The sequence below is a fragment of the Amphimedon queenslandica genome, unplaced genomic scaffold (assembly GCF_000090795.2).
Source record: "Amphimedon queenslandica unplaced genomic scaffold, v1.1 AMPQUscaffold_13330, whole genome shotgun sequence".
Taxonomy (NCBI): domain Eukaryota; kingdom Metazoa; phylum Porifera; class Demospongiae; order Haplosclerida; family Niphatidae; genus Amphimedon; species Amphimedon queenslandica.
In genome coordinates, this window is record NW_003546434.1 from 119,612 (window position 1) to 130,075 (window position 10,464).

Here is a 10,464-nt window from a genome sequence, read left to right on the forward strand (position 1 = left end):
ATCTATTGACTTACTTTATCAATCTAATCTCATGATAGCTATAGCCATTTAAACAAAAAAATACCATTTAATGGTTGACTAATAATATATTGACTTCATATCCTTCTAATCAGAATATAGTTTTATTAGTAGGATTTTTCTTCTGTTGCTTTCTTGCTGGATATTTTGGAGACTTCTTAGTAAGCAGATATATACTAGTTGTGGTTGGATCATATATTACAAGATCATATATATTTTGCAGTTCTTATCTAGTCTATTCAGTAATTTAACCTTTGTCTTGCGTGAGTAGAGCCATTAAGAAAGCAAGAGTATAATACAGTAATAATATACAGTAATAATAATTATTCAATAATTAGTATTTATCCTTATCATTTAGAAGAAAAAGAGAATTATGAAAGTGATTGTTATTTAATAATAACTTTTGCTTTTAATTAAAACATACTTTCAATGTTTGCCTATAACAATTATAGGTGTCAAATAAACATTATACAAAGTTAAGCTAAGTTTACAATATACACTGTGTTCTCATTAAGACCAACCTGTCCCAGTTTGGTTTTATGTTAATGTTGCACAGGTTTAACCTAAGTAACGTCACAGGTGAGTGTTTATATATTGTAAACCTAGCTTAAAGTCAAGCTTGCTATTCACAGCTCTTTTCTTTTCTCTTCATAATGTCTGATAGTGTTCCTCTATTAAGCTCATCATCAGTTACTAGTAGAAGGAGATGTTCTTCTTGTCCTTCCTCTTATCATTTCCAGTTCATTCACTCTAAAGGAGCACTACTGGTACTATTCTGGGATCTCATGATATCTATGAGTCAGAATCTGTTAGTTCGTTTTACATTCTCTTTTGTTTCTGGTGAATTTTACATTATCATAGCATTGATAGTCTCTTTTGGTTTCTTTTTTGCTGGATATTTTGGAGATTTTTTGGTGAGCAGATATAAAGTTCTTCTGATTGGGTCATACGTTGCATTTATTTTACTAATTTCATTTATATTTACAACAATGCTTCTATCGTCATATACAGTAGAATTGGTATCATGCATTTTATTAGTGATTGCTATGGTCTTCATACGTGTTAATCTGTTACCATTCAATATTGATCAGCTCATTGGATCATCAAGTGATGAACTAACTGCTGTACTACACTGGCATAATGTGGGACCTGCATTTGATAATACATTAATATTTAATATAGAGCCACTATACCTGTTAGTAGCTAGTATTGTCTGTGTTGCTGCAGTACTAGTCAGTCACAGTCTCTTCAATGGTTATCTTGATACTACTCCTGTGAATACAGTTAATCCGGTCAAACTGATAATTAGAGTATTGTGTTATGCCAGGAAGCACAAGTATCCTGAGAACCGTAGTGCTCTGACCTACTGGGAGGAAGAGGCTCCTTCAAGATTAGACCTGGGTAAAGATAAATATGGTGGACCATTCACAGAGGAAGAGGTAGAAGATGTGAAGACTGTTCTTAGATTAATACCACTGGTAGTTGTCTGTACTATGTCATCAGCATTTTTCGGTATAAGTACTGAAGGACTAAGATGGGAAAATTATGGGTGCGATTACCCTATGAGTTTTGACTTGTCATTTTGTGTACCATATATCTTAATCATTTTCCTCCATCAGTTCCTGGTATATCCATGTTTTCATAAGTACATTCCTAGTATGCTGAAGAGAATAGGAATGGCTCTGGTACTAATAGTTTTTCTTAATATTCTTTATACTGGTCTAGCAGTCATTAGTAATTATCAGTTTGGGCAAATGTTTCACTGTCTCACTGCTTTTGATGGTAATTCATTCACTAGTCATCATCAATGGATACATTTTGGTAATATCATTGATGCAGTTGTTTATTATACTTTCAATATTGTTCTAGTTGAATTTATACTTGCTCAGTGTCCTAAATCAATGAGAGGAACTATGATAGGATTGTGGTTCTGCTTCTGGTGTTTGAGACACTACATTCCATTTGCGTTTTTTCTTCCATTTCTTCGCTACATGAGTCCATCAGAGTTTTCATTGGGTCGGGGATTCTTCTTTCTACTTGCAAGGACCATTGTAACTTCACTACTTTTACTTATTTATATATTTCTTGCTAAGAGATACAAGTTACGTGTGAGAGAGGTTGAAATCAACGTTCATCAAATTGCTGAGAATCACACCATTAACAATATTGAACGAGAAGAAGAATATTGGAGGTGGAATGCAATATTGTTCTCAAGTTCATCCAACTGATGATGTAGTCTAATATCAAGAACTTTGTTTGTGTATTTTCATTGCAGTTAATTTGTAGTTGCTTGCTTTTAATTTCATAATAAAAAGTTGTCTAAAAGCTGTCAAACTAATAATTGCATCCCTTTTAATTTATTAGATTTAGTTACATTATCATTATTATGTCACTTCTCTCAGCTACAGTCATAGTTTTTACTTTTATATTTGTGACATATGTACTCTAGAGTTACCACTATACTTGGTTGCATGTGTTTTAAAAGCATTCATCAAGACAGTGTTTGTATAGCAATGCATTGACTTACTGTACAAATTTAATTTCATGATAGCTATAGCTATCATTCAATAGTTGAGTAAACATATATCTTTTTAATCCACATGATATAGTCTTTAGCCTCTCATTCAATTATAAAATAAAATTAGTAAAGATTAATTAAGTAGTGGTAGCCAGCATATGGTCTAGCTTGCTGTTTTTCTCTCTCTCACTCTCTCTTAAATTTGTTTACGGATAAAATTGGACAGAAGTCTCTGTACTATAGTACAGGAAGTTTGGCCAAATTTCATCAAAAATTAAAAGGAGAAAATTCTTCTTTTTATATTTTTTACAGATGCATACACATGTATATACTTATGTTGTGTAGAAAGCTGAGTTGATTTGATCAAATTTGGATTAAAAAAAATTTTTTAAGGTGCTCAAAATTGGACAAAAGTCCCTGTACAGGATCTTGGGGCAAATTTTGCAAAAGAAGAAAATTCTCCATTTATAATTTACTGAATCATAGTAAAATGATTGTAGCATGTACTAGATAATGATGCCGATGACTGTTATGTGACCTGTACGTATTAAGTTTTTAATTGTAAAGGTACTATTATCATTGTTTTTCAATTGGATACAGCACAACTAATAACATTGAAAGGAAAACTATCACTGAGATATATTACTTTCATTATTTTACGGTACATTTTTTATGTTTCTCATATGTATAGTGTTAAGTAATTAATGAACACACAGTTAATCAATTATAGTTATATCTCTCTTACATGTAGTCTTGTAGTTATAATTATTAGTTTATGTTTTGCTGCAGGTTCTTCATTTCTTGCCAGTACTTATACTACTTATTGAAGTCTCCACAATAACAGAGTTTGATGCAATCTTGATTTTAGCCTCTGGATAATGAATCAGAACTGCAGTAATTATAAAAAGGTAAGAGTACACTATACTAATACATTACTGTATATACATGTACATGTATACTAGTACCTATGATTAGACATGGGAATACTCTGAGTAGGATTTTAAAAACATACACCTATTATGTTTACTAACTGTGTTGATTTAATTCTCATGATAGCCTAGTCTTTTTATAAAATAAGCAGGACGATGTATAGCCTAGCTGTATATCAAGCAAAGTTTATCTCATGCTAACTATAGAATTATAAGTTATATTTGTTCTTTTGTCGACTTCAAAGAGTTTTGTCATCTGATCAAACCACTTTTGGCTATTGTGACAGCTGTCAACCTTGGTTAAAGTCTTGCTATTGTTTCTCTTCATAATGTCTGATAGTGTTCCTCTATTAAGCTCATCATCAGTTACTAGTAGAAGGAGATGTTCCTCTTGTCCTTCCTCTTATCGTTTCCAGTTCATTCACTCTAAGGGAGCACTACTGGTACTATTCTGGGATATGATGATCTCTATCAGCCAAAATTTTTTTGTTGCTGTTGCTCTGTCCTCTGTTGCCTTTGGCAATTATTATTATATTATGACATTGGGAGTAGCTCTTATTTCCTTTCTTGCTGGATATTTTGGAGATTTTTTGGTGAGCAGATATAAAGTTGTTCTGATTGGATCATATATTACATTTATCTTACTGATACCTTTTATAATTATTTTTATACTTTTACCGTCATATACATACCTAATACTATTGGTATTGTATGCATTATTATTGATTACAATTATTGTTGTGCGTGTTAATCTGTTACCATTCAATATTGATCAGCTCATTGGATCATCAAGTGATGAACTAACTGCTATCATACACTGGCATAATGTGGGACCTGTTATTGTGAATGCAATTGTCATAATTAATATTGAAATATTAACTCTGTTACTAGCTAGTATTGTCTGTGTGACTGCAATACTAGTTAGCCACAATCTCTTCAATGGTTATCTTGATACTACTCCTGTGAATACAGTTAATCCAGTCAAACTGATAGTTCGAGTATTGTGTTATGCCAGGAAGCACAAGTATCCTGAGAATCGTAGTGCTCTGACCTACTGGGAGGAAGAGGCTCCTTCAAGACTAGACCTGGGTAAGGATAAATATGGTGGACCATTCACAGAGGAAGAGGTAGAAGATGTGAAGACTGTTCTTAGATTAATACCACTTGTAGTTGTCTGTACTGTAGCATCATCAGTATTTTATGGAGAAAGTACTGAAGGACTAAATCTTCAAATATATACATGCAATGGCATAGATAGTCTTCAGTTATCATTTTCTCTGCCTTATATCTTAATCATTTTCCTCCATCAGTTTCTCATATATCCATGTTTTCATAAGTACATTCCTAGTATGCTGAAGAGAATAGGAATGGGTCTGGTACTAATAGTTTTTCTTAATATTCTTTACACTGGTCTAGCAGTCATTGGTAATTATCAGTTTGGGCAAATGTTCCACTGCCTCACTTCTTATGATAGACATTCATCTACTAATAATCACCAATGGCTTATCTTTATATTTATTATTAATGCAAGCATTTGGTATGTCTTTAATGTTGTACTGGTTGAATTTATACTTGCTCAGTGTCCTAAATCAATGAGAGGATCCTTGATAGGATTGTGGTTCTGCCTCTGGAATTTGAGAGCTCTCATTAAAGTTGCAATATTTCTTCCATTTCTTCATTACATGAGTCCAGAGTCTTCACTGGGTCGTGGATTTTACTATTTTCTTGCAAGATCCATCTTGGTCTCATTATGTCTTATTCTTTTCTTAATTCTTGCAAAAAGATACAAGTTACGTGTGAGAGAGGTTGAAATCAACATTCATCAAATTGCTGAGAACCACACCATCAACAATATTGAACATGAAGAAGAATATTGGAGGAGGAATGCAATTGAATCCTCAAGCCAGTCGATTGATATTATAACATCAGAATATTAATAACTAAGATCAATGTTGAGTATAATACAATTTGTTAGAACATCTATTAGTTGTGTTTGTGTCTATATTTTTACTGTTGCTTAAGACACTCTTTTTATTATAGAATACTGCTTAGAATATTTAATGAGTCTATAATCACTTAGCTCTGTACTAGTGGTTGGCTACATAATACTATAGCTCTTTGCATCATAGTTTTTGTTGTAAAGATGTTTGCATTTTAAATATAGACTATAGTCTATATCTAGTTAAACCTTGGATCAAAGTGTTACTTTGTCAATCTAATCTCATGATAGCCATTGTCATTTATACCATTTAATGGTTGACTACTTGAATTACATCCTTCTAATCCTCATGATAGTATTTAGTGTTTTAGTTATAAAGTAAAAAAGTAAATTGATAATAAGTAGATCTAGTCCTTCTTTTCTCTTTACAATGTCTGATAGTTAAGCTCATCATCAGTTACTAGTAGAAAGAGATGTTCCTCTTGTCCTTCCTCTTATCGTTTCCAGTTCATTCACTCTAAGGGAGCACTACTGGTACTATTCTGGGACCTCATGATCTCTATGAGTCAAAACTTAGTTGTAGCTGTTCCTTTTTACTTTGCTGCCTTCAGTGATTATTATTACATTATGATATTGTCAAAATATTTTATTTCTTTCTTGCTGGATATTTTGAGGATTTTGTTGTAAGCAGATATAAAATTGTTCTGGTTTAACCGTATGTTGCATTTATTTTACTAATTCCTTTGATAATTGTCTTAATGCTTCTATATACAATCACATGAACATGCATACCTTGTTTACCTACCATTAGTGTTATCTTTATCTACTTTACTTTACTTTTTACTTTTAATAACTTTACTGCATACAAATGTATACAGATGGACAGCCAGCTTCCTAAGCTGTCCACCAAAAAAACCAAACAGAGAAAAAGAAAGTAAGAATAATAAATAAGGAGATAATAAGAAAACAACAAAATGTTGTAGGTTACTTGATTGGAGACTACTGTCTGTGTCTCTGTGATATTTAACTTTTTCAGTTCTTACTAAAGTCTATTCAGCAATTCTAATCTTTGTCTTTGCATGAGTAAAGCCAATAAAAAAGTAAAAGTCAGTATGCTATAAATATACAGTAATGATATACAGTGATGATAATTAGTATTGTCATTATTATTAAAGATGTGTGCACTGCAAAAAAGAGGAACATAAAAGTGTGATTGTCACCTCATCCTTTTAAAACATACTTTCAATGTTTGCCTAACAAGTCAAATAAACACTGTACAGAGTATGTTCAAGTTTGTTATTCACAGCTCTCTTTTCTCTTCATAATGTCTGATAGTGTTCCTCTATTAAGCTCATCATCAGTTACTAGTAAAAGGAGATGTTTCTCTTGTCCTTCCTCTTATCGTTTCCAGTTCATTCACTCTAAGGGAGCACTACTGGTACTATTCTGGGACCTCATGATCTCTATTAGTGAAAATTTGTTAGTTCGTGTTACATTATCTTCTATTTCTGGTGAATTTTACATTATCATAGCATTAGTAGTCTCTTTTATTTTCTTTTTTGCTGGATATTTTGGGGATTTTTTGGTGAGTAGATATAAAGTTCTTCTGATTGGGTCATACATTGCATTTATTTTACTCATCCCATTTATATTTACAACAATGCTTCTATCATCATATACAGTAGAATTGATATCATGCATCTTATCAATGACTGCTATTGTCACTATACGTGTTAATCTGTTACCATTCAATATTGATCAGCTCATTGGATCATCAAGTGGTATACTAACTGCTGTACTACACTGGCATAACATTGGACCTGCCTTTGTAAATGCATTAATATTTAATATAGAGCCAATATACCTGTTAATAGCTAGTATTGTCTGTGTTGCTGCAGTGCTAGTCAGTCACAATCTGTTCAATAGTTATCTTGATACTACTCCTGTGAATACAGTTAATCCAGTCAAACTGATTGTTAGAGTATTGTGTTATGCCAGGAAGCACAAGTATCCTGAGAATCGTAGTGCTCTGACCTACTGGGAGGAAGAGGCTCCTTCAAGACTAGACCTGGGTAAGGATAAATATGGTGGACCATTCACAGAAGAAAAGGTAGAAGATGTGAAGACTGTTCTTAGATTAATACCACTGGTAGTTGTTTGTACTGTTGCATCAGCATTTTTTAGTGAAAATAATGAAGGACTAAGACTTGAAACACATGGGTGTGATTACCCTACAAGTTTTGACTTGTCATTTTGTGTACCATATATCTTAATCATTTTCCTCCATCAGTTCCTGGTATATCCATGTTTTCATAAGTACATTCCTAGTATGCTAAAGAGAATAGGAATTGGTCTGGTACTAATAGCTCTTGTTAATATTCTTTACACTGGTCTAGCGGTCATTGGTAATTATCAGTTTGGGCAAATGTTTCGATGTTTTACTTCTTATAATGTTACTTCATCCACTAGTAATCATCAATGGCTTATATTTAGTAATATCATTGATGCAGTTGTTTATTATACTTTCAATATTGTTCTAGTTGAATTCATACTTGCTCAGTGTCCTAAATCAATGAGGGGAACTATGATAGGATTGTGGTTCTGCCTCTGGTATTTGAGACACTACATTCCATTAACCTTATTACTTCCATTTCTTTGCTACATGAGTCCATCAGAGTTTTCATTAGGTCGTGGATTTTTCTTTCTACTTGCAAGGACCATTCTAACATTATTATTTTTACTTATTTATATATTTCTTGCTAAGAGATACAAGTTACGTGTGAGAGAGGTTGAAATCAACGTTCATCAAATTGCTGAGAACCACACCATTAACAATATTGAACAAGAAGAAAAATATTGGAGGAGGAATCCAATAGAATCCTCAAGTTCATCCAACTGATATTATTATAAGAATATTATGAGCTGGATTCCAGCACTTTCCTGTTATTGAACTAGTTATTGCTTAGTAATGCAGTTTGAATGTGTTTATATTTTGATTTCAATTCTCATTTTTCATTTTCATAAAAGATATTTGAAAATCTGTAGTTCAAGTGTAAACTTGCTCCTCATTTTAATTACAATTAATTTCTCTTTGGTCCTTAACTCTCATATGCATAATTTTTGTATTTGTCAATCATTTCCAATTTTACTTTTTACACTTTGTTGTGGAGTTACCTTAAGCTTACTATTATTTACATCTACTAATTTTAGCAAAATCAGCAAAAGTCATGTTTAGCGTTACTAATTTTAGCGTTTTTAACCAAATTAACTATAAATAGTAACCATTATAATGAATAATAATTATTTTGGCGTCTATTTAATTTAGCGATTTAAAGCTCTCTTGCTAATATAGCTAAATTTAGTAGACGCTAAAAATAGTAGGCTTAAGGTATATGATGTTATTGTACTGAGTTGTGTTTTAAAGTATTCATTAAGTATTTGCATAACAATTGCCTTTAGTATTTTATCATTCTAGTCTCATGAAAGCCTTGTCATTTCAAACTAAACTAAATCATTCATTCAGTGGTTGACTAACAATGTATTCTCCTACTGTATATTCTTCTAATCCTCATGATAACTTTAGTCTTTTTTTCGGTTATAAAAAATAAAGTGATAGTATCATTACTTTCAAATTGTGAGATATTCCTGTCCTTTTCTCCTTTCTCTTCTTCTCTCTTCATAATGTCTGATGGTGTTCCTCTATTAAGCTCATCATCAGTTACTAGTAGAAGGAGATGTTCCTCTTGTCCTTCCTCTTATCGTTTCCAGTTCATTCACTCTAAGGGAGCACTACTGGTACTATTCTGGGATCTCATGATCTCTATGAGTCAAAACGTATTTGTGCTTTTTGCTTTATCCTCTGATGCCATTGGAGGCTTAAATTTTTTAATTAAATTCACAGTCTGCCTTACTTCATTTCTTGCTGGATATTTTGGAGACTTTGTAATAAGCAGATATAAATTTGTTCTGGTTGGTTCATATATTGCATTTATTTTATTAATTCTATTTATAATAATCTTTATGCTTCTATCGTCATATACCTACCTACTGGTTGTGTTATATGTATTATTGTTCATTACTGTTACTATTGTACGTGCTAATCTGTTACCATTCAATATTGATCAGCTCATTGGATCATCAAGTGGTGAACTAACTGCTGTACTACACTGGCATAACATTGGGCCCCTTGTTGTTATATCTACTTTAATATTTAATGTTAAAAGATTGCCTCTACTACTAGCTAGTATTGGCTGTGTTGCTGCAGTACTAGTCAGTCACAGTCTGTTCAGTCAATATCTTGAGACTGCTCCAGTGAATACAGTTAATCCAGTCAAACTGATAGTTAGAGTATTGTGTTATGCCAGGAAGCACAAGTATCCTGAGAATCGTAGTGCTCTGACCTACTGGGAGGAAGAGGCTCCTTCAAGACTAGACCTGGGTAAGGATAAATATGGTGGACCATTCACAGAAGAAGAGGTAGAAGATGTGAAGACTGTTCTTAGATTAATACCACTGGTAGTTGTTTGTAGTGTGGCATCAGGATTTTATGAAGAATTTATTCAAGAACCAGGGTTTGAGGGATATGGGTGTGGTGGTACAGGCAATCATCAATTATCATTTGTTGCACCATACATTTTTATCATTTTCCTCCATCAGTTTCTCATATATCCATGTTTTCATAAGTACATTCCTAGTATGCTGAAGAGAATAGGAATGGGTCTGGCACTATTAGTCCTTGTTAATATTCTTTACACTGGTCTAGCAGTCATTGGTAATTATCAATTTGGGAAAATGTTTGACTGTCTTGCTGCTTTTGATAATAATTTATCCACTATTAATCATCAATGGCTTATATTTAGTAATATAATTGGTGCTGTTTTTTGGTATATTTACATTGTTGTACTGGTTGAGTTTATACTTGCTCAGTGTCCTAAATCAATGAGAGGAACTATGATAGGATTGTGGTTCTGCTTCTGGTTTTCAAGAGACTACATTCAATTCATTTTATTACTTCCATTTCTTCACTACATGAGTCCATCAGAGTTTTCATTGGGTCGTGG